Consider the following 20536-nt stretch of genomic DNA (forward strand, 5'->3'; position numbering starts at 1 on the left):
CAGCACTCAGGCTGGAATCAGCAGTTATGGTTTTCCAGAGTGGACACCATTGCTCCTGTCTGGCTCATTCCTGTAAATTTTCCTTGCGTTTCTGTGTGAGTCAATCCTGAGTTTGTTTTACATAATGGAGTAGCTTAGAAGAGAGAACTGACTGTGGTCTGCTCTAGATGGGAGTTTGGTGGTCAGAAGATACTAGACTTTGAAGTGATAAGATTTAAAATGCTTGCAGTGTTCTGGACTGTATTGGAGCTGTGAGCTTCTGTTTCATTCCTAAATGTCAGTTTCTTATGTATGTACCTGGTCAGAAGTTGCAGGATTATGAATCATGGTCAGGTGAGGTATCCCTTGATAGCACTAAGCAAGGAGCCGTGTGTGTTGGCAGCTTCCTCTTAGTGTGAGGTTGTTTTGTATCGTGCTTTTGTGGTATGTCCTGTAGAGTGGAATGTGATAGTAAGTGCCAGATGATGGAGGTGTAGGCAAGAGGGAAGATGACTCAGGGTGTCCATATGCTGAGACTGAAGCATGCTGGAGTTTCTTCCTTAACGTTGTCCCAACACGAGGGACATTGTCATGTCAGCCACCATTCTTATGCATCTTTTGCTGGAAAAGAAATGAAGAGGAGAAAACAGAATACTGTGATGTGACTGGGTGTAAAGCTACCGTTGAGTGTAACTCATTTCTTGGTTTGTCCTTTGCTGTAGTACTGTTACTCATCTTTCAGATCCTTTGTTTGACTGATGGGGTATAAAAGTGGAGTGCAGTAAATTCTCAGTGTCTCTCTTTGTCCATTTTTTTGTAGGTGCTCTGCCAGCAGTAGGAACAGAGAAAAAGGAAGAGTCTGATTCTCCCTGGGATTCTGAGGTACTTTCTGTGATATGTGCATCTCCCCGGTCTGTGGGAGAGCCAGATGAGAACTACGTGAGAGCTTGCCTTTGCGTTGAGCCCCGCCCCTGGTGAGGCTTATTTACCCCATGTTGCTGCTGCTCGATGTCCTGTATCTGAGGGTCATTGAAATACCTGTAGCGTAGGTTCTCTGTTGAGATAGTACTGGGACAAAGTTATGTCAGACTACTTACGTTGGCCTCCTGGCTGCAGGCTTTGAAGTTGATTTTCTAGCACAGTTTTAATACAGCAGTTTATTGCTGCTTTTAAACTTATGAACTTCTCAGTCATATTTTTTGAGGATTTTTTTTTCCTACTATTCAGATCTATTCTGCTGATCCAGTCAGAGTTTAACGGATACCAATACATTGAGCAACCCAGACATTTAGATTTTTCTGTATAGAACCTCTGTCTTCTCTAGATAGACTTAATCCGATTTTGAAAATCATGTTCAGCAGACACCAAGTGTGCTGGCTGTGTTTATCCTTTCTGTCTGATAATTCTCAAGATGAGAGTGAGCAGGGTCTGTAGCTACTTCCCCTCTAGCCTTTGTTGTTGGGAAAAAAACTAATTCCCCACTCCTTTCTTAAAAATACAAGACTTTCTAGATAGCTTAATCGCTATCAGCTTTGCCTTTTTGGCCTTTAAGCAAATCAAATCTTGCTTTTGCAACGTAGTGATGCACTCACTCAACATTGTGGGACATGTGCCCCAGCAATGTAGGCTGATATTTGAATGCCAGGTGCAAATTTGATGCCAATGTTCAATCAACACAGAGCTGCAGCTTCTTGTTCACAATCAACATCTTGATTTCCTGTGTAAATTTCTTGTGTGGCTCTGTGATTTGCCAGCCTTAATCAACATTATGGAATAGTTTAGATGAATTGTGAGGATTTTTTTGCCCTTTTATTTAAAATGCAAAAGCCTTTGTTAGATTTTATTTTAAAAAAATTGTTTTGTACAAATTCTTACGCGTATGTACTGTATTATACAGCCGTGTTCTGAAGGTTCGAGGAAAGCATCTCCTCCTGTGTTTCTCCCACCTGCAGTTGAACATGGAGTACGCTTGCAGAGTGTTTCAGGGGAGCACAACAAGGGTAACTATCTCATAGATTGGATTTGTCTGTGTTTATAGACAAGTGAACTTTTTCTTTTGTTTTCCTTGTCAGTCCTGTTGTTCAGTGAGTATGTGCTGTAGCAATGAAGTGCTTGGCTGATGTTAATTAACAGCAGTGAACACTGAACTTGCTGGCCTGCTTGATTAGTCCAGGCGGTTCTTGCGTTCATTATGTATACTTTTTGGATATGTGTTTGTTCGGGTGTTTTTCTTTGCTTTAAGTGGTTGCTTAAAGTGGTGGGAGTGATATCTGGTTTAAGATTTATCTGTCTGAGGATTTGGATATTTCTGGATAATCAGTAGAAGAAAAATATCATTTGGTTTATCTTTTTGTTTGTTTGTTTAATTTTTTTTAGTTTCCTGTTTTTCTTTAAGAACTAAAATATGTGGGCAAATTCTTGTTATGTTTCTGCGGGTTTCCACCTGCAGCTCATGGCAGTTGCTTTATGACCATCCTGATTGATCATAAGTGTGCTGGAAAATTTTGCTATTGGAATAAATCTTTTATCTTTTTGAGAGTGCTTTGGCAATGTGGCTTATAATATGGATTCAATGACATAGCCTAAGAGGCAAGTCCAATTTTATTTTTGTAAGCAGACACCAAATCTTAGCAAGCTTCTGGAATCCATAAATCAACTTACCAATTGTCTTTAATGTCTGCTTCATATGATTCTGCTAAGCTTGAAATCAGTGTGGAAGGTGGGAAGAGGTGACTGTGGTAGTCTATCTAATGTATTTCCATGTTACTTGACCACCTAGTGTTTGAAAATCAAGTCTTGATGATTTTAGTATTTATTTAAATCTAAAAATTATTTTGTGGAACAATTCGTAGAAGCATTTTGTATGCTTGTTTCATGAATGGAGTCGTAAAGTATAAGATGACTGCAACACAGTAGGTTGTGTGAGTTAGGAAATAAGATTTGACACTAAACTTGAAAAAGATTTGGAATAACGCACATGTTGTGCATTACAACCAAGCAATGTTTGTATCATTTATTTCCTTGCAAACTGATCCAGAGAGGTCAGTTGAGAACCAGATTGTTTTTACCTCATTGAATGATGTTTGTATGAGGTTGCTGTGTCTGTACCCTTGCTCTCCATAAGCTGTTAATGAGAAAGTAGCCTCAACATTATGCACTGCTAGAATAGAAGTAGTCATAGTTCTGCTGGGTTCTTTCTTGATTGGTCATTAAGAAGCCAAAGCTATCTGCTCTAATTAATTTTTCCAGAAAGCAGAATTCAGCTTCCAAAAGGAACAAAATATTTTAATCTTGTTCTCTTAATAGACATGACTTAATGCTTCACATGAATTGTTGTCATTCTGTGATTTGATTCTTTTTTTTTTTTTTTAATAAAAGTTGGATGATGGGAATTACTCTGTATTTCTTATATACTACTACAAGTTCTGTGTGATAAGATAATTGGATATTAGCTATTTCACTCTCAGTGAAGTAATTTGTGCAAGAAACAATTACAGAGCCTACTAATGTTGTAAAGAATAAAAGATATCTTCAATTAAATAAAATAACGCTTTCATTTTTCATCTCCAGGCTTTTCAGAGAAACCCAGTAATTTGCAGGTAAATGCTTTTCATTGAAATCTACTTGTCCTGCTCATTAATGAATATGTAGTTACTTTGAATGTATGGGTGTTTATTTTTCATTGGTTTGTCTTTCATAGTTAAAGGTTTCTGCAGTTTTAGAGATGAATGAAACATCTTCAAAAACAGAAAAGCAAAAATCAGGTAATGATGTCTTTTATATTCTGATTTTAGCTTCAAAATCTTTCTGATAAGCATATTTAATTAAGCATTTGATTCATTTGTTTTGCAGATCCACAGGAGAAATTGAGTGTAGATGATATTGAAGGTATTTATAAATAGTTGTTTTTTTTTTGTCATGTCCCTTTGTGGGCAGATACATTGTAGTTGTAAATTCTTCATATTAAATTAATGTTTTGCTAGCAAGATGTTATTTCAGCAGCAGATTTAATGAAATATGGCTCTATCTTTGGGTGTTTTCTCCACTACAGCTCCATTCAACATTTCTAAACATCCTTCTACAGTGTAAGGTTCCTCCAGCATACCTGCTATCATCACCCCTTGTCAGGCAGTCCACATTTACTCATTTCCTTCTCATTGCCAAATATACCAATCTGCAGAGGAGCAATAGGGGTCATGTCCTGTGTCTGATTCCTGGCTAGGGTCTGCAGATGGAGCTGTCCAGGAGCTGCAGGTGGGACAGAATGGGTGATTCACAGGCTTATGCTTCATTAGCATGATTGATTATTTACCTGGCTTTTTCTTTGCCTCTCTGGCAGTTGTATGAAAACATGTATTACATATGCTCTTCCAAAGCCATCCTCTCATGTTTTGTTTAAACTGGCCACTGAGTTTAGAGCTAGTGGAAGGACATGGGAAAGAGAGTGTAGGTGGGAGGTAGTGAGTGGAAGTATGTTGGCAGGTATTCCTTTTGGTTGGGAAAGATAAATAAAAGTGAAGCAGCTAGATCATTTGTTATACATGGGAGAGAGTATATCTAACCTCAATGGGTTCTTAGTTTCTTAATTCTGATATATGTGAATTTAATTATTTGTTAGCGAGATACAAAACAGTTCCCTATTAAGGTCTTAGAATTTCTACAACAAGCCCTGAAAATTACAAATCAGGTGAAAACCTATATAAGCAAGCATATGAAGTAGATGATTAGATAAGAGTTCAGAAAACTATTGCAACTTCTAAGTATGGAATGGAAATTGCTCCAAGCTGTTTGACATCCATGTCTTGGGAAAAAAGGTACTGTTTCTTTTGATGACAATAGAGGTTAAACTTCTTTCTAGAAAAAAAATGTACGTGTGTTTGCATAAAGAAAAGGAGATTCTCTACTGCATTGATATTGTTTTTGTAAGATGCACAAAAGGTGGTTAGAATCATTGAATTATAGAATTGGGCTGGAAAGGACCTTTAAAAATCACCTAATTGAAACTTCCCAGCTGTGGGTAACCTGTTGCAGTGCCTCATCACCCTCATCAAGAATTTATTCCTTATATCTAATCTGAACGATCTTTTAGTTTAAAACTGTTACCCTTTGCTCTGTCACTACAGGCCATAGTTAAAAGTCTTTCGTGTAAGCCCCCATTAATTATTGAAAGGCCATCATATGGTCTCTGCAAACTCTTATATTCCCCAACTCTGTCAGCTTTCCTCATAGGAAAAGTGTTCCAGTCCTCAAATTGTTTTTTGAGACCCTTCCCTGGCCCTGCTCTAGCCAGAGATTTTTTGTGCTGGGGGCCCCGGAGATGAACTCGGTGCTCCTGGTAGGGTTTTGAAAGAGTGGAGTAGAAGGGGACACCACCTCTCTTGGCCTGCTGGCCATGCAGTGCTTCTTTTTTTGTGGCCCAGGGTGCAATTGGCTTTTTGGACTGCAAGCATGCATTCTCAGCTTATATGTAATTCTTCATCCAGCATTATCCCCAAGTCCTTTTCCACAGGACTGCTCTCAGTCTGTTCATTGTCCAGCCTGTGCTGAAGCTGATGACTTCCCAACCCAGGTGCAGGATCTTGCGCTTGGCCTTGCTAAACATCATAAGACCTTCTTCTGTAGGCTGTCAGTATCTGTCTGAATGCGATCTCTTTTCACTAACATATCAGATACACCACTTGGCAGCACTTCCCTGTCTACCAAAGAATCCATCCATGATATTTCTCCAATTTAGAGAGATGAGCTCTCTAGGTAGCTAACATCAGTTGCTATTTCTTTATCCTCCACTCTAGTCACTCCATAATAGAAGGTTGTCTGGGCCTTGGAAAGTACCTCCTTTCTTAAACTCTTTAAAAACAAGTGTGATGTTTCCCTTTCTCCTGTCACTAAGGGTTTTACCTGACTGCCACAACTCTTTAAATATGGTGGATAGTGACTTAGCAACCTAATTTACCCATGATCTTGGAGGTCTTTTCCATCCTTTGTGTTTCTGTGATTCTGTGAGTTCTTGTTTTGTCTGTTTTATGTAGTCATGTGAAATGTAGTCCAGTGATGGTGTGGGACATGGGAAAGTTAGATAGGAAAAACAGTCTTTTCATAGCTCATTTAATGTCATCATTTCATGTATTTTCTGTTCATCCTTCCTCGTGTCTGTTTTTTTTCTATAATCCATGTATTTGCTCAAAGATCAGGTATTAAGAAATATATGTGAAAGTTTGTCTCAAACTCCTATGTTTGGGTTTCAGCAAGCTGTATTTCTTCTGCAGAGTGTTATAATTCCTATGGTACAAGTATTTCTAACTCTAAAAGGGTTAAACAAGACCCTTTGTGGCACAAAACAAGGAGAAATGAAAGTAGCTAGAGGAATCTAGCCGATTGCTGTCTAGCATACAGTGTGTCATGTATGTATAAATATAGTTCTACATGTAAACCATTTGAGATTCTTAAAGGTGTATTTCTGACTGATTTTCATCAAATTTCCCTTAGGAATGAAAGAGAAAATGCCCTGAGAGGGATTAGTTCGCACAGAGGCATCTTCAAACTGTTTTGTAATATTATGTTCAAATCGTAAATAATCATACGCTTGAGAGGCTGTGTTAGTTTGTGCTATTTTCTCACAAATGCAATGATTCAGGATGTACTCTAGGTATAATTAATTTGTAATAAGTCATGTTCGTTATAAAGATGTAATTTTTTCACTGTAGGTGAGCGCTCAGAATCTACCGTTCATGTGTCGTCATCAGCTAAAAAAGAGATGGTCAAGGATGCCACTGAAAACTTTGGGAGGCAGGTATGTGAAACCAAATATTGTGTTTTTCCTTGCGTGCAATTCTGAGAAACAGTGCAGTCATGTGGTGGGTTTTTTGTTTTTTCCTATGCAAAATACATACTCATTTGGGAGCAAAATTTTATATCATGTGATTATTTCTTTGACAAAACACACCAGATTTTCCTCTGTGTATTAGAAAGATTAAGTAAAAACCTGAAATATGATCTGTCAGTGCTTATCTCCTTATCTGATCAAGTTAGTAAGTGTTCGAAAATATTTTTTGAAGGTCATTATGGTCATATAGGCTAGGCGTCCTGTTTGTATTGAGCATACAGGACTGGGTAGGGATCTTCATTGAGTGTCTGGAGTCTTCTGTAATACCTCAAGGGAAGTGGAGGAAGTAATATCATCATACATCCAAGGCACTGTGGAAGAGGGATGTGATTCATTTCAGCAGGTAGAGAGCGGAACTTAAGTATTGGAAGGTGGTAGCGGATGTGCAAAGTGAATGGAGCTTGGAAATGAAGTGGCTGAGACAGGTGGTGACTGAGATGCTCTCCATTGTGAAAGATTTTTGTGGAGTTACGATGTGGAAGGAGAAAAGGGCCTCTATAACCAGAGTAAGAAGGACAATAGTTGTGGTTCCTTGGGATGCCAAGGCTGCAGACCTTGTTCAGAAGGGAACACAAACCAAGGGCAACTTTGCAGGGACTGTGAAGTCAGAGATAGTGAGAAGGCTGGAGAGAGGAGCTGGTCAGTGAGCTTGAGGCATGGTACCGTTTGGATAGATGTCTCAGTTCTTGATTTTGGGCTGAGGGCAGGAATGAACAGGTATTCCTTGTAAATATTTGTCTTGGGAGCTTGGAATAGAATTTAATAATTCTGACTCTGAGGAGCATAAGTGATTGTAATGTAGCCAGTCCCTTGTGGTGGTTAGTAAAAAAGCTTGTTATGATCACTCACGCTTGTTATGAACGCTCACCAGCAGGGGGTTTAAAGGGACAGTCAGTAGAAAGTAATGGAGTATGGGAAAATTTGGGCAGTTGTGTTTTCTGTTGTTACTGATTGGTTTTGATCTGTTTGATTGGTTTATGTTTCTAAACTAGATCCTTCTGTTTTGAGGAAAAAATAAATAAGGTATCTTTGTTTTGTTGTTGTTGTATGATGGGATGAGTTTGCAATGTAAATTATATGGCTTAACGGTAATTTCATTTTTCTTGGTAATTTTTCTGTCTTTACCTGCTTACTTAAGGATAAATATGTTTTAGAAACTACCAACTTGATAGAAAATACAGCACATGAAAAGCAGACTGACAAAGCAGAAATTTCTCATCAGGAAGCCCTAGCAGAAAATGAGGAATCCCACAGTGCTGACAAGCAGTTAAGTCTAAAGCCGTGGGAAGAAAGATACAAAAAATGTGGATTGAAAAAGAGAAAAGGGAGTTGAAAAGAAATTTTACAAACATTACAGCAGAGCTGAAGCAGCTGTTTGGTGAAATTAATGAATCTGAGAAAGCTCCATCCCTTGTGGCAGAAGTGTCAGAAGATGACCTCATTGAAGAATTGAAGAGTCTTTGTGTTTCGTCTTGTGTGACAGAATCAAGTGATAAGTTAGAAAGTAAAGGTGAATTTGGAGATGTGAAACTTAATGTAGACCTAAAAGAACCCAAACCTGAAATAGTTATTCTGAGTCTCTGTGTCCTTCCTGATCACAATAACTTAAATGCGAGCATGGAAAATACCTGGAGAATACCAGATGAAGAAGGCTGCACTAATTACACAGATAATACAAAAGTACATCTATCAAAATCAGAGGAAATGGAAGAGAATGAGAATGGGATTAGTAGAGATGTAGAGGGAAGTCCTGAGTATTCCCTGAGACATTGTTTAAAAACAAATATTTGGGATGACATTTCTAATAATCTTCCTAATATAAGACCTGTTTCCACAAATGGTGAAAGTACACTTGGCTTTATAAGTGAGAAGAAAATTGGCAAGGACATCTGTCTTAGTGACAGTGTTCCCAGAGACTTCCTTATCAAAAACAAGGAAATAGGAGAAACAGAAATCGAAAATCTTTTCCCGCATGCTCAGCAACCTTGTGGCATGCTGAAAAGGAATCTGGATGAAGAACTAAAACAAGATGTGGAAAGATTTAAGAGTAAGGTAGGAATGCTGCAAATGGTATTCCTGGCTTTGGAAAAAGAGAAGGTAGAGCTACAAAAAGAGGTAGAAGTTCACCTGCTTTTCCTTATTCTTTAGTCTTTCTCAGTATCGGTGGTCCTGTTCATGTTAGCTATTGATCATTAAAAGAAGGTGCTTTGTGCAAATTGGTTTTTTTGTCTTAAGAGAAGAACGTTACTCATAAATAAGGAAAGCAGTGGAGAACTGTGCTTTTCCCCATAATGTAATCAGAAGGTTTTGAGAAAGCAAAGTGTATTGTTTCAGTTTGACAATAGGTGGCAGTCATTTCCAGTGTAAGTAGTTATCACCTCATTACCATAAAAAGAAATTCATACAAGTACACCAGTTTTGATTGTCGATCAAGGAATGAAAATAGCTTCTGAACAGGGTCTTGATTTATCTCTTCATTTGCTGTGGTTTGTGCATGGTGTGCCTTCATTGCCTCTCACTAAAATTCCTGATTGCTGTGAAGCTGTTTCTGCTTTTGAGTTCAGTTTGCTTTTGTCCTCATCATTAAGGAAGTACGACATCATACATCCACTCATACTTTGTGTTTCTACAGCTACTGTTGTGTAGTCCATCTGATTTCTTATCCATCAGTAATGCTTCTATTGTTTGTTTCCTTAGGGCTGCTTTGCTTTTTTGTTTTTGTTTGATTGTTATACTTCAAATCAAGAGTGAATTCAGAGTATATTTGTTGACTTGGTACATTTTGTAGAGTAATTTTGGGGGAAAATCTTTTTTATTTTACATTATTTTAAAAGTCAAGCTTAGATTATTTGGTCTTGGATCTCCTTTAGAATCAGAAAAATATATGAAGCTTAATTTTCTCTTCATAGGTTGAGAAGGAAAAAAGGAAGCAGAAACATTTCAAAATGCAAGCAGTGGAGAAACAGGAAAGTCTTGATAAATCAAATACACCAGTGGGCAATATTACCCATCAACCAGTAAAAGAAAAGCTTGCTCTAAGGAAGAATGAAAAAATGATAGAAGAAAAACACACAAAGAATTCTTCATCTGAGGAGAGACCAAAATTACTTGAAATGCCAGTAAAAGGGTAAGCTAATAAAATAATCCGTAGAATTAGATTGTTTTAAATCTTGTAATTGAAGCACTTTCCTCGGTATTGAAAGCTATGCTGAGTAGTCCCCTGCTCCCCAAACTGTTTTAAAAGTATATTTTTCAAAGAACTAAATGCACAGTGGAGGTTCAGATTAATTTTGCTGGAGGTGATAGAGGTCTTAATCACAGAATCATAGAATGGCCCAGGTTCAAAAGGACCACAATGATCATCTAGTTTCAACCCCCCTGCTATGTGCAGGGTCACCAACCACCAGACCAGGCTTCCCAGAGAATTTCTTCCTTAACACTGACTCTAATCGTGTCTTTAGAATCTTACCTCCTATGCCTAATAAATTAATCAAGAACGAATTCAAAGCCCTTGCACGTGGGAAGGAGGAACCCCTTGTGTACACAGTGAAATGCTCTGGCTGGTGAGCTGATTCGCTGAGAAGCCTCTGGGGGCTTTGGCAGAGATTAAGTGCAACATGAGTCAGAATGATCTTGCAGCTGAGAAGGCCAGCAGCATCCTGGGTTGCAGAGTCAAGAAGCTGAAGGGAGGAGTCCATCCCTACTTAGCATCTAGTTGGTCTGTGTCTGGAGCACTGGGTCCAACTTTTGGCCTCCAAGTACTTGTGTGCATTTCTTTTTATGGCCTTCAAGAGATCGTAGTCAACATGTGTGAGTTCAGTAGAGGCTTTCCAGGCTGATCACAGAGCATGAAACTCTGTGAGAATAAGCTGAGGGAAATAAACTTCAGGATGTGCCAGCAGTCTCCCAGTACGTGGAAGGGGATTGTAAGTAAGACAAAGCCGTTCCTGATTTGGCCTGGATTTGATTCTAAACATTTTTCAGAATTCCCAAACATCTGTAAATAGAAGGAATTAATTTTTTCTTCTATGTAAAATCTCAAAACAGTATTAGCTATACATGAGTAAAAGCTGTACTTTTTGGGAAGCTAAAGACTACATGTAAATCTTTCTCCTTTAGAATAAGCTGCTTCAATACTGATGTTACAGCCAATGTTTTGAACTACTTGTTAGTGGTTGCTGATATTCAAATCTTTTTTTGAACACTATCCTTATCCTTTAATTTATTAAAAGAAATGAAAAGGTTCATCCGCACATGGTAAGCAGTTGTTATAGTCTAAGGAAGGCTTCTTAAAAGTTTTTGATTTGTCTTAGATAAGTGATGTGATGTTTTATCGGTATTCCTTGCAGTCATTATGAATCTGTACTATATAGGTGATGATCAACTTATTAAAAACAGTGTATTTTTGTTAGTAAAAGTTCATGGTTTACTGTTCATGTTTACCTATGTCGACATGGAAATACATGATGAATTTTGTACATCACTTAAGGGCTTATTTGTCAGTCTTGTGCAGCTCATGTATAAGGTGTCTTCCACCACTAATGGAATGAAATTAGAGTGATGTTAAAAGTTTCAAATTGCAGAAAAACTTCTATATTTGAAAAGGTGTGACATTTCTACAGTTTTAAGTTGTTTCTCCTGGTTCATGATGTGGCATATTTACTTTTTTGTCAGTGCTTTAATTCCTCAAATACTCTCTTTTAAATCCCAGATTTTCTGTGAAACAAGAAGAGGAAAAGAGACATAGAGCTGAAATGCGATATGAAAAAACAAGAAAGCAACTAAAGAGGGAAAAGGATCAATATTCTAGAGAGACAGAGGAAAAACAACAACTTGAGTTTCGTGTAAGGAATTTAGAAACAGAGTTAATAACGCTGAAACAGCTCAAGAAACAGGTATATTAAATATATATCTTCTGTTTTTCTGTTTCTTTCAAACTGATATTTTATGCTAGTATGTTCAACTTGTTGGTGAAAGAGACATTAGGTAATTATCTTGGTGCATTTTGAGGACCATTGTCATGAAACCAGCGTGAACAAACAAGTTCATGATACCTTTTCACATTTTTCAGAATTATAGTTTGGTTTGTGCTTCAGGCAAAGCTTCTCTTTGAGTTATTTTTCCTAATTACTACAGAACTCTGTGCGCGTGTGTGTATATGTATGTCTATATCTATATATCTATATATATATTATATGTGTGTATATATATATATATAATGTTTTTATTATTGTTTTTTTTCTTCAGAAGGAAATTACAGTTACTGTTTGTAGTATTCTTTCAAGTATACTTACATGAATTTAAATTTAGGCCTAAATGTTACTGTTTACCTGATAATCTGTAAATTGCCTCAGTTGCTTACAATCAAGACTGAATCCAGAAAAACTCTCACCTTTATTTTTATTACAAGTTTAGTGGCTTATTTAATGCAATTGAGATGATGATGTTCTCACTGTACACAACCTGCATGAATTCTTCAGTTCTTACATACAGTTTTGAGGGTCTTTTCACTGGCCTTTACCTACTTTTCAGCATTCCTGTCATGGTTCTACGCAGTTTGAAATATACCTCGGAAATTCGGTCTGTTGTGTTGTATTTTTCCCCATAAATAGTAAGCCTCAAATTTTCAGAACTTGTATTTGCAAACATATTAAGAACATGTGAAAGTGGTCATTAAGGATCCTCAGTGGCCACGTTGCTCTGGCAGAAGCAGTAAGTAGTTAGCATCACCTCTTTCAGTCTGCCTGGATTTAACAGGGACATCATTGGCATTAGTTTACCTCCTGGTCTGCTGTTCAGCTGGTCAGTCCTCTTCTGTGTCTCACTTCATTAATAGCCTTTGGAAATCTCATACAACTCAATTTATCCAGCAGTATTGCTAGATTTTGGTAAACTGAAAATGGATTGGCACATTTTCTGAAGCATTTCTAAATATTAGTAGAAGAGATGTAGACTTAAGACCTTGCAGTGGGGTAAAGTAAGTGTAGTTATTGTGCTTTTGGAAATCTTAGTCATTTGTTTTGTGCAGTTCTTAGTGTTAGTGCTCATATTGATGAATAGATGTTTTTAAATCTTTGACTGTAAGCATATGAGTGTCCATCTCTGGTTTTAGTATGTATATATAGTTTGTTAGAAAGATAACTTGGGTTTCTACTTAAACTCTGTATGTTTCCAAGAATAGTAGTTCTAGTTTGTTTGTTTTTTTCTTGTGTTATAGAGGGAGATTCATTAAGTATAAAACTTCTATGATGCTGATTTGTGCAAAGGACTCACACTATCCTTATAACTTTCAATTCAGATAAATCTAAAGATGTTTGTTTGCAAACATGGAAAATTGATATGCAGGTCATTCTATGATTTTATGATAAATGACTCTTAATAGAATTAATAGAATGTAAGAATAAAAAGAATGAAATAGGAAGGTATTGCTAATTCTGATTTTGTTCAAGATTCACAAGTTCAACTATATTACTGTAGGTTGAAGAAGAGCGTGATGAAACACAGAGACAGCTCTCTAATGAAAGGAGTGCTAGAGCTCTGCAAGAAGGAATTTTGAGCAACCACCTGTGGAGACAGAAGGAGCTGGAAGAAGAGACAAGAAAAACTATTGGGAAAAATTCAGAGGTAAGCAGTTCCATTCCTAATTAATTTGGTTATACTTCACTGTGCTCATTCTAAAACCTTAAGAAAAATAACCTTTTGTGCCTTTTCGTGGATTATCTACAGTTTATCAATATAACCAAATTTTGTTACTGTTGTCTAAAAACTCTGAATAGCATCATCAATCCCACATAGACCTGAATTGCATGTGGAAGTAGGAAGCCACTGGAAAATAAGACATTGTGTTCCCAGTCTCTTAAACTGCCTGCTGTTCTTCACTGTATAGTTGTTACAATCATTTCTAAGGTTTCTACCCGTGAAATGTCCAGATATCTGGAGATTCACTAGGAAAGAAGCTGGCTGAGGCTGTTTGTGATCCTATTACTTGGCTTTTGAATTCGTTATTATACTGTCATCACTTTCTTGTTTCCATGTCCTTCATCTTTTTGCTTAATAAATTATTTTTATCACAGCCCATGAGTTCTGTTTTGTTTCCTGTTCTCTCCCTCATCCCACTTAGTGATGAGAGTGTGGTGCCTAGCTGCCTGATGGGTTAAACCTGAATTTATTTCCCAACTAACTATTCATTATTGTCCTTTATCACACAGAAATCTGACACTAATGACAGAGAAAAGGATTTGCTACACAGAAATCAGTTACTGCAAGAAGAGATTGCTATGCTAAGACTGGAACTCAATCAAGTAAAACTTAAGCACCAGGAGGATGAAGGAAAATACTTAGAGGAAAATGAGTCTTTGAAAGAAAAGAATGATTCTCTTCAGAAGGAACTTAAACTGAGTGAGGAAACCTTAACACAGACAGTATTTCAGTACAATGGACAGCTGAATTTACTCAAGACGGAATCTGCAATGCTAACTTCCAAGCTTGAACAGAAAAAAGAAAGCAAAGACAGACTGGAAACAGAGATTGAATCATTCTGTTCCCGCTTGAATGCAGTGGTTCAAGATCTCGAACATCATCAGTCATTGAAAAGTGATGCCGAACAAACATTTCAGAGAGAACGTGATGAATGGCTTCGTTTACAAGACAAGCTCCATCGTGAGCTCTCTGAGGTGCGAGAGAGCAACAAGAGCTTGTCTCAGCAGCTGAGTAAAACGGAAAGCAAAGTTAATAGTCTAGAAAACGAGCTTCCCCAGTTGGAACAAACACTTCGAGAAAAAACACTGCTTTTAGAAATGACACAAAAAGACTTAAATCAAGCCCAGTGTCAAGCAAAAGAAAATGAGCATGCGTGGCAACTTGAGAAAGATCAAGTCAGTAAATTTATGATAAAGCATGAATCTATGCAGGAACGATTGGCCCAGCTCCAAAGTGAAAACCTTTTACTCCGTCAGCAGCTGGAAGATTTGCAGAACAAGGAGATCATCAAAGAAAAGGTTGTGAATGATGTCCAGGACAGATTTCATGATATGTTCAACAAACTCAGAGCTGACAGTGAAAAGCAGGTTTACCTCATGGAAGAGAGAAACAAGGAATTAAATACCAAGTGTACTGATTTAAAGGAACAAGTCTTTAAATATGAGACTGACAAAGTAGAAAGAGAGGTAAGCTATACAATTAGAATAAATTAAAATGTTTCAATTCATAAAATGATTTTGTATTTCTAAAATGCATCAGGTGTAAGTTTTACACATAGGACCAAATTGTGTTGTTTTGTTGTGGTTCATTGTTTTTTCTCTTAGAATTAAGGAGGACCGGTAAATGACTGAACTGTATAATATAGTCAGTTTAAAGGAGTAAAGTCAAGTTTCATGTTTTTCTTCATGTTTATCTGTTTCCTTAGGGTTTGGTCAGACAGCTGCAGCAGGAGCTTGCTGATGCTCTTAAAAAGCAGTCTATGTCAGAAGCTTCCCTTGTAGTTACTACATGCTACCGCAGTAACCTTGAGGAAGACAAATTGCACTTGCAGAAGGAACTGGACAGGATTAAAGCTAAGGTACAGAGAGGCTGTAACTTACACATAAAATCTGAGGGTGATTTTTCCCTGTTTCTGGTGAAGAAGAGAAAAATAATGTTCTGAGAGCAAGTACCAGAGAGAGCTAAGGAGGTTAGCAGTGATACCCTGTCATAATTCACGAAGCTGGTGAAATCTTTGCCAGCTGGCCTCCTCCTCTGTAGTGAAAGATAAGTGTTACTAGAATCATCAAAAAGCCAATTAGTTTCTTTTGCAAGTAGGAGCCGTTCTTCAGCCCCACAGCTAAAGTTCTTCTTGTGGCTCCAGGGTGTTGTAGCAGTGTTCTTTCTTTTCCCAACTTACTTCCCTCTCCTGGTGTCAAACACAATTAAGAATTTATTTGTGGATGGGATGTGTACAAACTACCAGCTATCTGAAGCAACATTACACAGGTGCTCTGAATTTACAAATTGTTTTTCTGTGTCTTATAAGGTTGGTTGTAAACACTATAAGGTGGTCTTTATCCCCTCAGTCTTCTCAACTTGCCCCTTGTCATCTGTGATCACAGTCATGCCTGTGCCAAATCAGAGCAGAGAGTTCAAAGTATAAGCAAATGTCCTCCTATCCTAGAAATAAATTCAGGGGTATAGATTTAAAGACAAGTATATGAACTGCATTGTTCTGTGCACTTGGTGTCCATGACTGGGTGGTCTTCGACACGAAGTCATTATGTCTTTAACTGGAGAAGATCTGTATTTGATAAGCTGCTTTGCAAAATGACCTGGTGTCTCAGCAGGTTATCGCTTTTGGTTTGGCCAAGTTTGGTGTCTGATTTCTGAGAAAAAGTAGAAATACTGGACAGCTGAATTTGAGTTTTTCTTTTTTGCTCTCTGTGAGAGTTGTGGGTTTTTTCTGAAACATCTACCATAATAACGTACTAATGAGCTGTGAAATCACTTTAGGAAAAGGATGAGGTTTTTTGGTTAATATTTTCGATAGAATAGCAAACAAGTAATTTCAGGATGTCACAAGTCACTGAGAAGGTAGGATTGGCAGTGTCAATGCTCATAATGGTGTTATAGAAAATCCTTTGTACAGATGGGAGAGGCCAGTGTCACAGATGATGAAATATCATCTGTTATTGTTCATTTGCTAAGAGAAATGAAGGCTTGAATGAATTGGAAACGATTCCAGTACTTTGGGTAGGGGGTGTATGTAGATACATGCAATATCCAAATTCTTCAGTGCTCACTGAGCTCTCTATACTGAACCTAACCGGGCTGCTGAGGATTCTCATTGCTACTTTACAGTTACATGACTCTGAACAACAGCGTATTCAATATGAGCGTTGCATTCAAGATTTGAAGACTGACCTAGATAATAAGGAAAGACAAATATCAGCTTCTAACCAAAAAATGAAAGACCTTCTGTTAGCAGCTTCCAGAAGCAGTTCTACAATAAAGCAGCTGGAAGAACATGTCCAACGGTAAGAAAATAACAGAGTGAAGCAAGGTTTTGCTTTCTGGGATTCTCTGAAAACGTCAGAATTGCCTTGTTGCATCATCAGGGTAAAACATGATTTTAAAAGAAGCTCTTGCTTTAAATAGCATTCTTTCACACCATTCTTTTGCAGTGTGCGCTATTATGGATTTGTCTAATAAGATCTGTGCTTCTCTTTAAGGCTTGAAATGGAAAATGCCAGAGTGGAAGCTGCTGCGCAACACCAGGACAAGAGAACTGAAGCCTCAGTAAGCCAGTCATAAACTTCCCTTTTATTTATTTATTTTTTATTTTTTTATGTGAGCTTCTGAGCCTATTTAGATATTTTCCTGGGGATCATAGGGGAGCTGAGTCATCTGAGCTGTGGTGTGACTGTAGGGTACTCTGAAAATCCTGATGGTCTATTCTCCAGTTTTGAGAGTTTTCCCATAAGGTAAAGGTTGTGAATCTCCACCTTTCACTGCTGCCATTTCTGTCTTTGCAGTAGTATGAAAATGTTTGTGTTAATCAGCATGATTCTTTTGATGGATAGGACGGACAGTGTCAGCAGGAGGGAGATGTGTGGTTGAGATCTGGGAGGGGAAACCTGGATGTGAGAAATCTATTTTATCTTCAGAGCTTTGTCATAGTTTCCACCTGAGCTCATTAGGTTCTTTTTCCATTTGTGAATATGTGTTGGTACTTTACTGCCCCGCAGGGGGCTGAGGTAAGGAAAGAACAACTAGGTGAAGTAATGCTGTGCAGTCAGTGGCAGGCAGCTGGGAAGTAGCTGGTGCGCATGCATGGCTTAGCATCTTGTGTAACCTTGGAATATTCTTTAATTAGTTTGCTGTTGGAAAATTAAGCTGCTATAGGGAGAATAAGAAGGATCTAGTGGAAGGGAAAAGCTGTTGATTATCTGCACCAGAAAAGTCAGTCTGAGTTCTTTTCCAGGTTCCTTTCCTGTCATCTTCTTTTGGTGATATACCAATTAGAAGGTTTTTAGCATTTTTAACACTTCTGTATTTTACCCATACATTGTCACATAGGGAGAACTGACATTTAACATATCCTGTAAAGACACATGAGGAAGTTTTATGAGTTTGTCATATAAGCCTTTAAGCTCAGGTTTTTATGTCCTTCTGTACGTCAGGGATGTCTCTCTTTTTCTTAAAATGTGCTATTCAAAGCATGTAGGCAACTTTCATTCTTTACAAAGGGAACTGAATAAGCAAACTTGTTTACACACAAATGCATCTGTGATGCAAATCTTTGCTCCTTTGTGTAAAAGGATAAGTAACATTGCTGTTCTGAAAACATTTTCTTGCTCTGAGGAGATCTGCAGTTATTTCACAGTCAGTAAGTGTAGGGAATTTTAAGTGGTGGGCACAATTATAAATGCAGTCATTTTTGTATCATTATGAAATCTGGAGAATTTTATGAAGAAAACTGTGAGTTAATGTTGTATGTGTGTCTTCTTATCTCCAAATGATGTAACCTCATTTTATCGCATAGAGAGCATTCACTTTTTCCACTAGCATTAAGTGCTATTCTTGACGGTGCTTCTCAAGCCATCTTTTATAAACTCAGTGTAACATTCACTATAGATCCTTAGTGGTGAGAGCTTAGCCCTGCCTCCATTTGAGTTACTAGTTTATAATGCAGTTCATGTGCAGTGTTGTCTCTCTGGTTATCTTGGCATTCCCTTTGTCATTGTTGTTTCCATAGATACAAAATCAGAATATGTTGGCTATGACATCCAGAGGCTCATGCATGATGTGCGAGGAAGATCGAAAGTCGAGAGCCCACCTTGAAGACCATATTGCTAAACTGAGTAGGGAAAATGCTGAGCTTTTAGAAGAAGTGAGCCCAGAAAACAGTCCCTAACACCTAGCCAATACCCAGAGCAATGCTGACATTTTCTTGAGTTCTTACATTCTCTGATTTTATATCCCTGCTACTCAGGCCCTGAGTACTATTGTGATTTGGGTGTCATGAAGGAATTGAATAAAAGCCAAGAGAATATCTCGGAGTTGTGCTATCAGAAAGACGGTGTGGTTTGATACCAGTTGAGCACATGGAGCAAGGCAGCAGTTCCTGTGTTCTTTATTTGATTTCCTTCTGGTTATTGTCTGACCCCTTGATTTCCAATCAGGATTAAAACACCCCTTATTTTCAGTGCAGTGTACGGAGGAACTGCTGCATGTTTTCAGAATAACAGGAGCTTAAAAACCTTGCAGAATAAATAAGGTGCAAATGCAAACTACAGAACTAGTTGCCAGTTCTCCTGTAGTTTGTCTGAAAAAACACCATGAGGAACAGCAACTAAATTAGTAAACACCCACAAATAAGATATGGAAGTAATGACTGAGAAGACACTGGTGAATTCCAGAAAAGCAGACTCTTCCACAAGAGCCTGCTGGTCATTGGAATGAATGCTGTAGAGTGTGCAGTGTTCTCCAGGGCTGTGGCTACCTGTGCAAGCTGACCTATTAGCAGAGGAACTGCGGAAGCTGTTCTCTAGCATCTTTTTTCCAGCTTTTTGGGACAAAGCCCAATAAGGGGGCAGAGGAGCATTTGCTTCAGCAGGGGCGTTAATTGGTATCCCTAGGTCTTGGCCCGCTTGTGTGAAGCCTGAAGTGATTTAAATGTTTACAAGAATCCTGTGCCTCAGTGTTCTGCTGAATGTGGCAAAGGGATGGATATGTGCTATCTGCAGTTGCTATGTGTACTGTCCTGTGCTGAGTGTATCATGTATTTTTGTTTGTTTGTTTTTTGAAAGTGTGAGAATGAAAGAAAGAATGTGAAGAAGCCGATAGAATTGAAACGACCACTTGAAGCATGTCTTGACCAGGAAAGGGAAAGAAATACTGAACTGCAGAAGGAATGTGACAGGTATGGTTCACTAGTACTTGAAAGAGAGCTCATGTAGGTTAGAAGTCAGGCTTTAAGGAACTTGCATGTAAAAGTAGGTGTGTTTAACTCTGAACAAATTCAGATCTCACATCAGTTCTTGCAAGACAGTTCTGGTACATGAGCCTATGATTTTCTGTAGCTGCCATAAGAAGAGCAAATGTAGGCTGCCTTGCACTTCTGGGAGGGAAGTCTTTTTTTCCTCTGTTGAGGTGAAATGTGGACCCTCCAGGTGATCTATTGCATTGAAATGCTGGTTTTTCTTATTAACTTTTGGCCTGTTGAGCATGGTAAAAATGAAGCAAGCCATAGCTATGCTTTTCTTGTACAAGCGTGACAAATAGATACCTAGTTCCTTTGCTTATTTTCTTGACTGATTTGTTGTGCAGGTTCAAGAGCCTTTTGAAGAAAGCTGTGAAAAAACTAAAGATGCATGAAGCCAAAGAAAGAGACTCCCAGTTCAATTTCCAGGGAGAAATGAAGAACAGGTATTCTGAAATGGTGAATGAAGTTGAAAAATCAAGAACAAAGGCAAGTTCTTGTTGTTTCTTTTTGGGTTTTTTTGGTGGTTTTGTTGTTGTTGTTGTTTTTGTTGTTGTTTGTTTCTTTGTTGTTGTTGTTGTTTTGTTTGGGTCATGTTAATTTCTAGAGACTTGTAATATTCTTTTCAGTAGGTATGGAAAAGTTATATTTCTGGGAGAGAAAATTGGCTTCACAGTTGACCTTGGAAACTACTGAAACATCTCATATTTTGTACATATTCTTGC

General features: G+C 38.0%; 1 pseudogene across 1 annotated transcript in view; it reads left to right on the forward strand.

Moving 5' to 3' along the window:
- Positions 1 to 20536, forward strand: part of LOC146757128 (uncharacterized) — a 44694-nt pseudogene that overhangs the window by 17334 nt on the left and 6824 nt on the right. The window contains exons 16-32 of the transcript XR_014936950.1: positions 1832 to 1979; positions 3550 to 3578; positions 3680 to 3743; positions 3832 to 3867; positions 6684 to 6769; positions 8001 to 9009; positions 9533 to 9545; positions 9772 to 9989; positions 11574 to 11757; positions 13340 to 13486; positions 14071 to 15027; positions 15267 to 15419; positions 16688 to 16863; positions 17059 to 17125; positions 18585 to 18719; positions 19639 to 19751; positions 20159 to 20300. The product of XR_014936950.1 is annotated as an uncharacterized LOC146757128 (transcript). The remainder of the gene's footprint in view (positions 1 to 1831; positions 1980 to 3549; positions 3579 to 3679; positions 3744 to 3831; positions 3868 to 6683; positions 6770 to 8000; positions 9010 to 9532; positions 9546 to 9771; positions 9990 to 11573; positions 11758 to 13339; positions 13487 to 14070; positions 15028 to 15266; positions 15420 to 16687; positions 16864 to 17058; positions 17126 to 18584; positions 18720 to 19638; positions 19752 to 20158; positions 20301 to 20536) is intronic.

The sequence above is a fragment of the Coturnix japonica genome, chromosome 24 (assembly GCF_054131305.1).
Source record: "Coturnix japonica strain WE chromosome 24, WE-NBRP24, whole genome shotgun sequence".
NCBI lineage: Eukaryota > Metazoa > Chordata > Aves > Galliformes > Phasianidae > Coturnix > Coturnix japonica.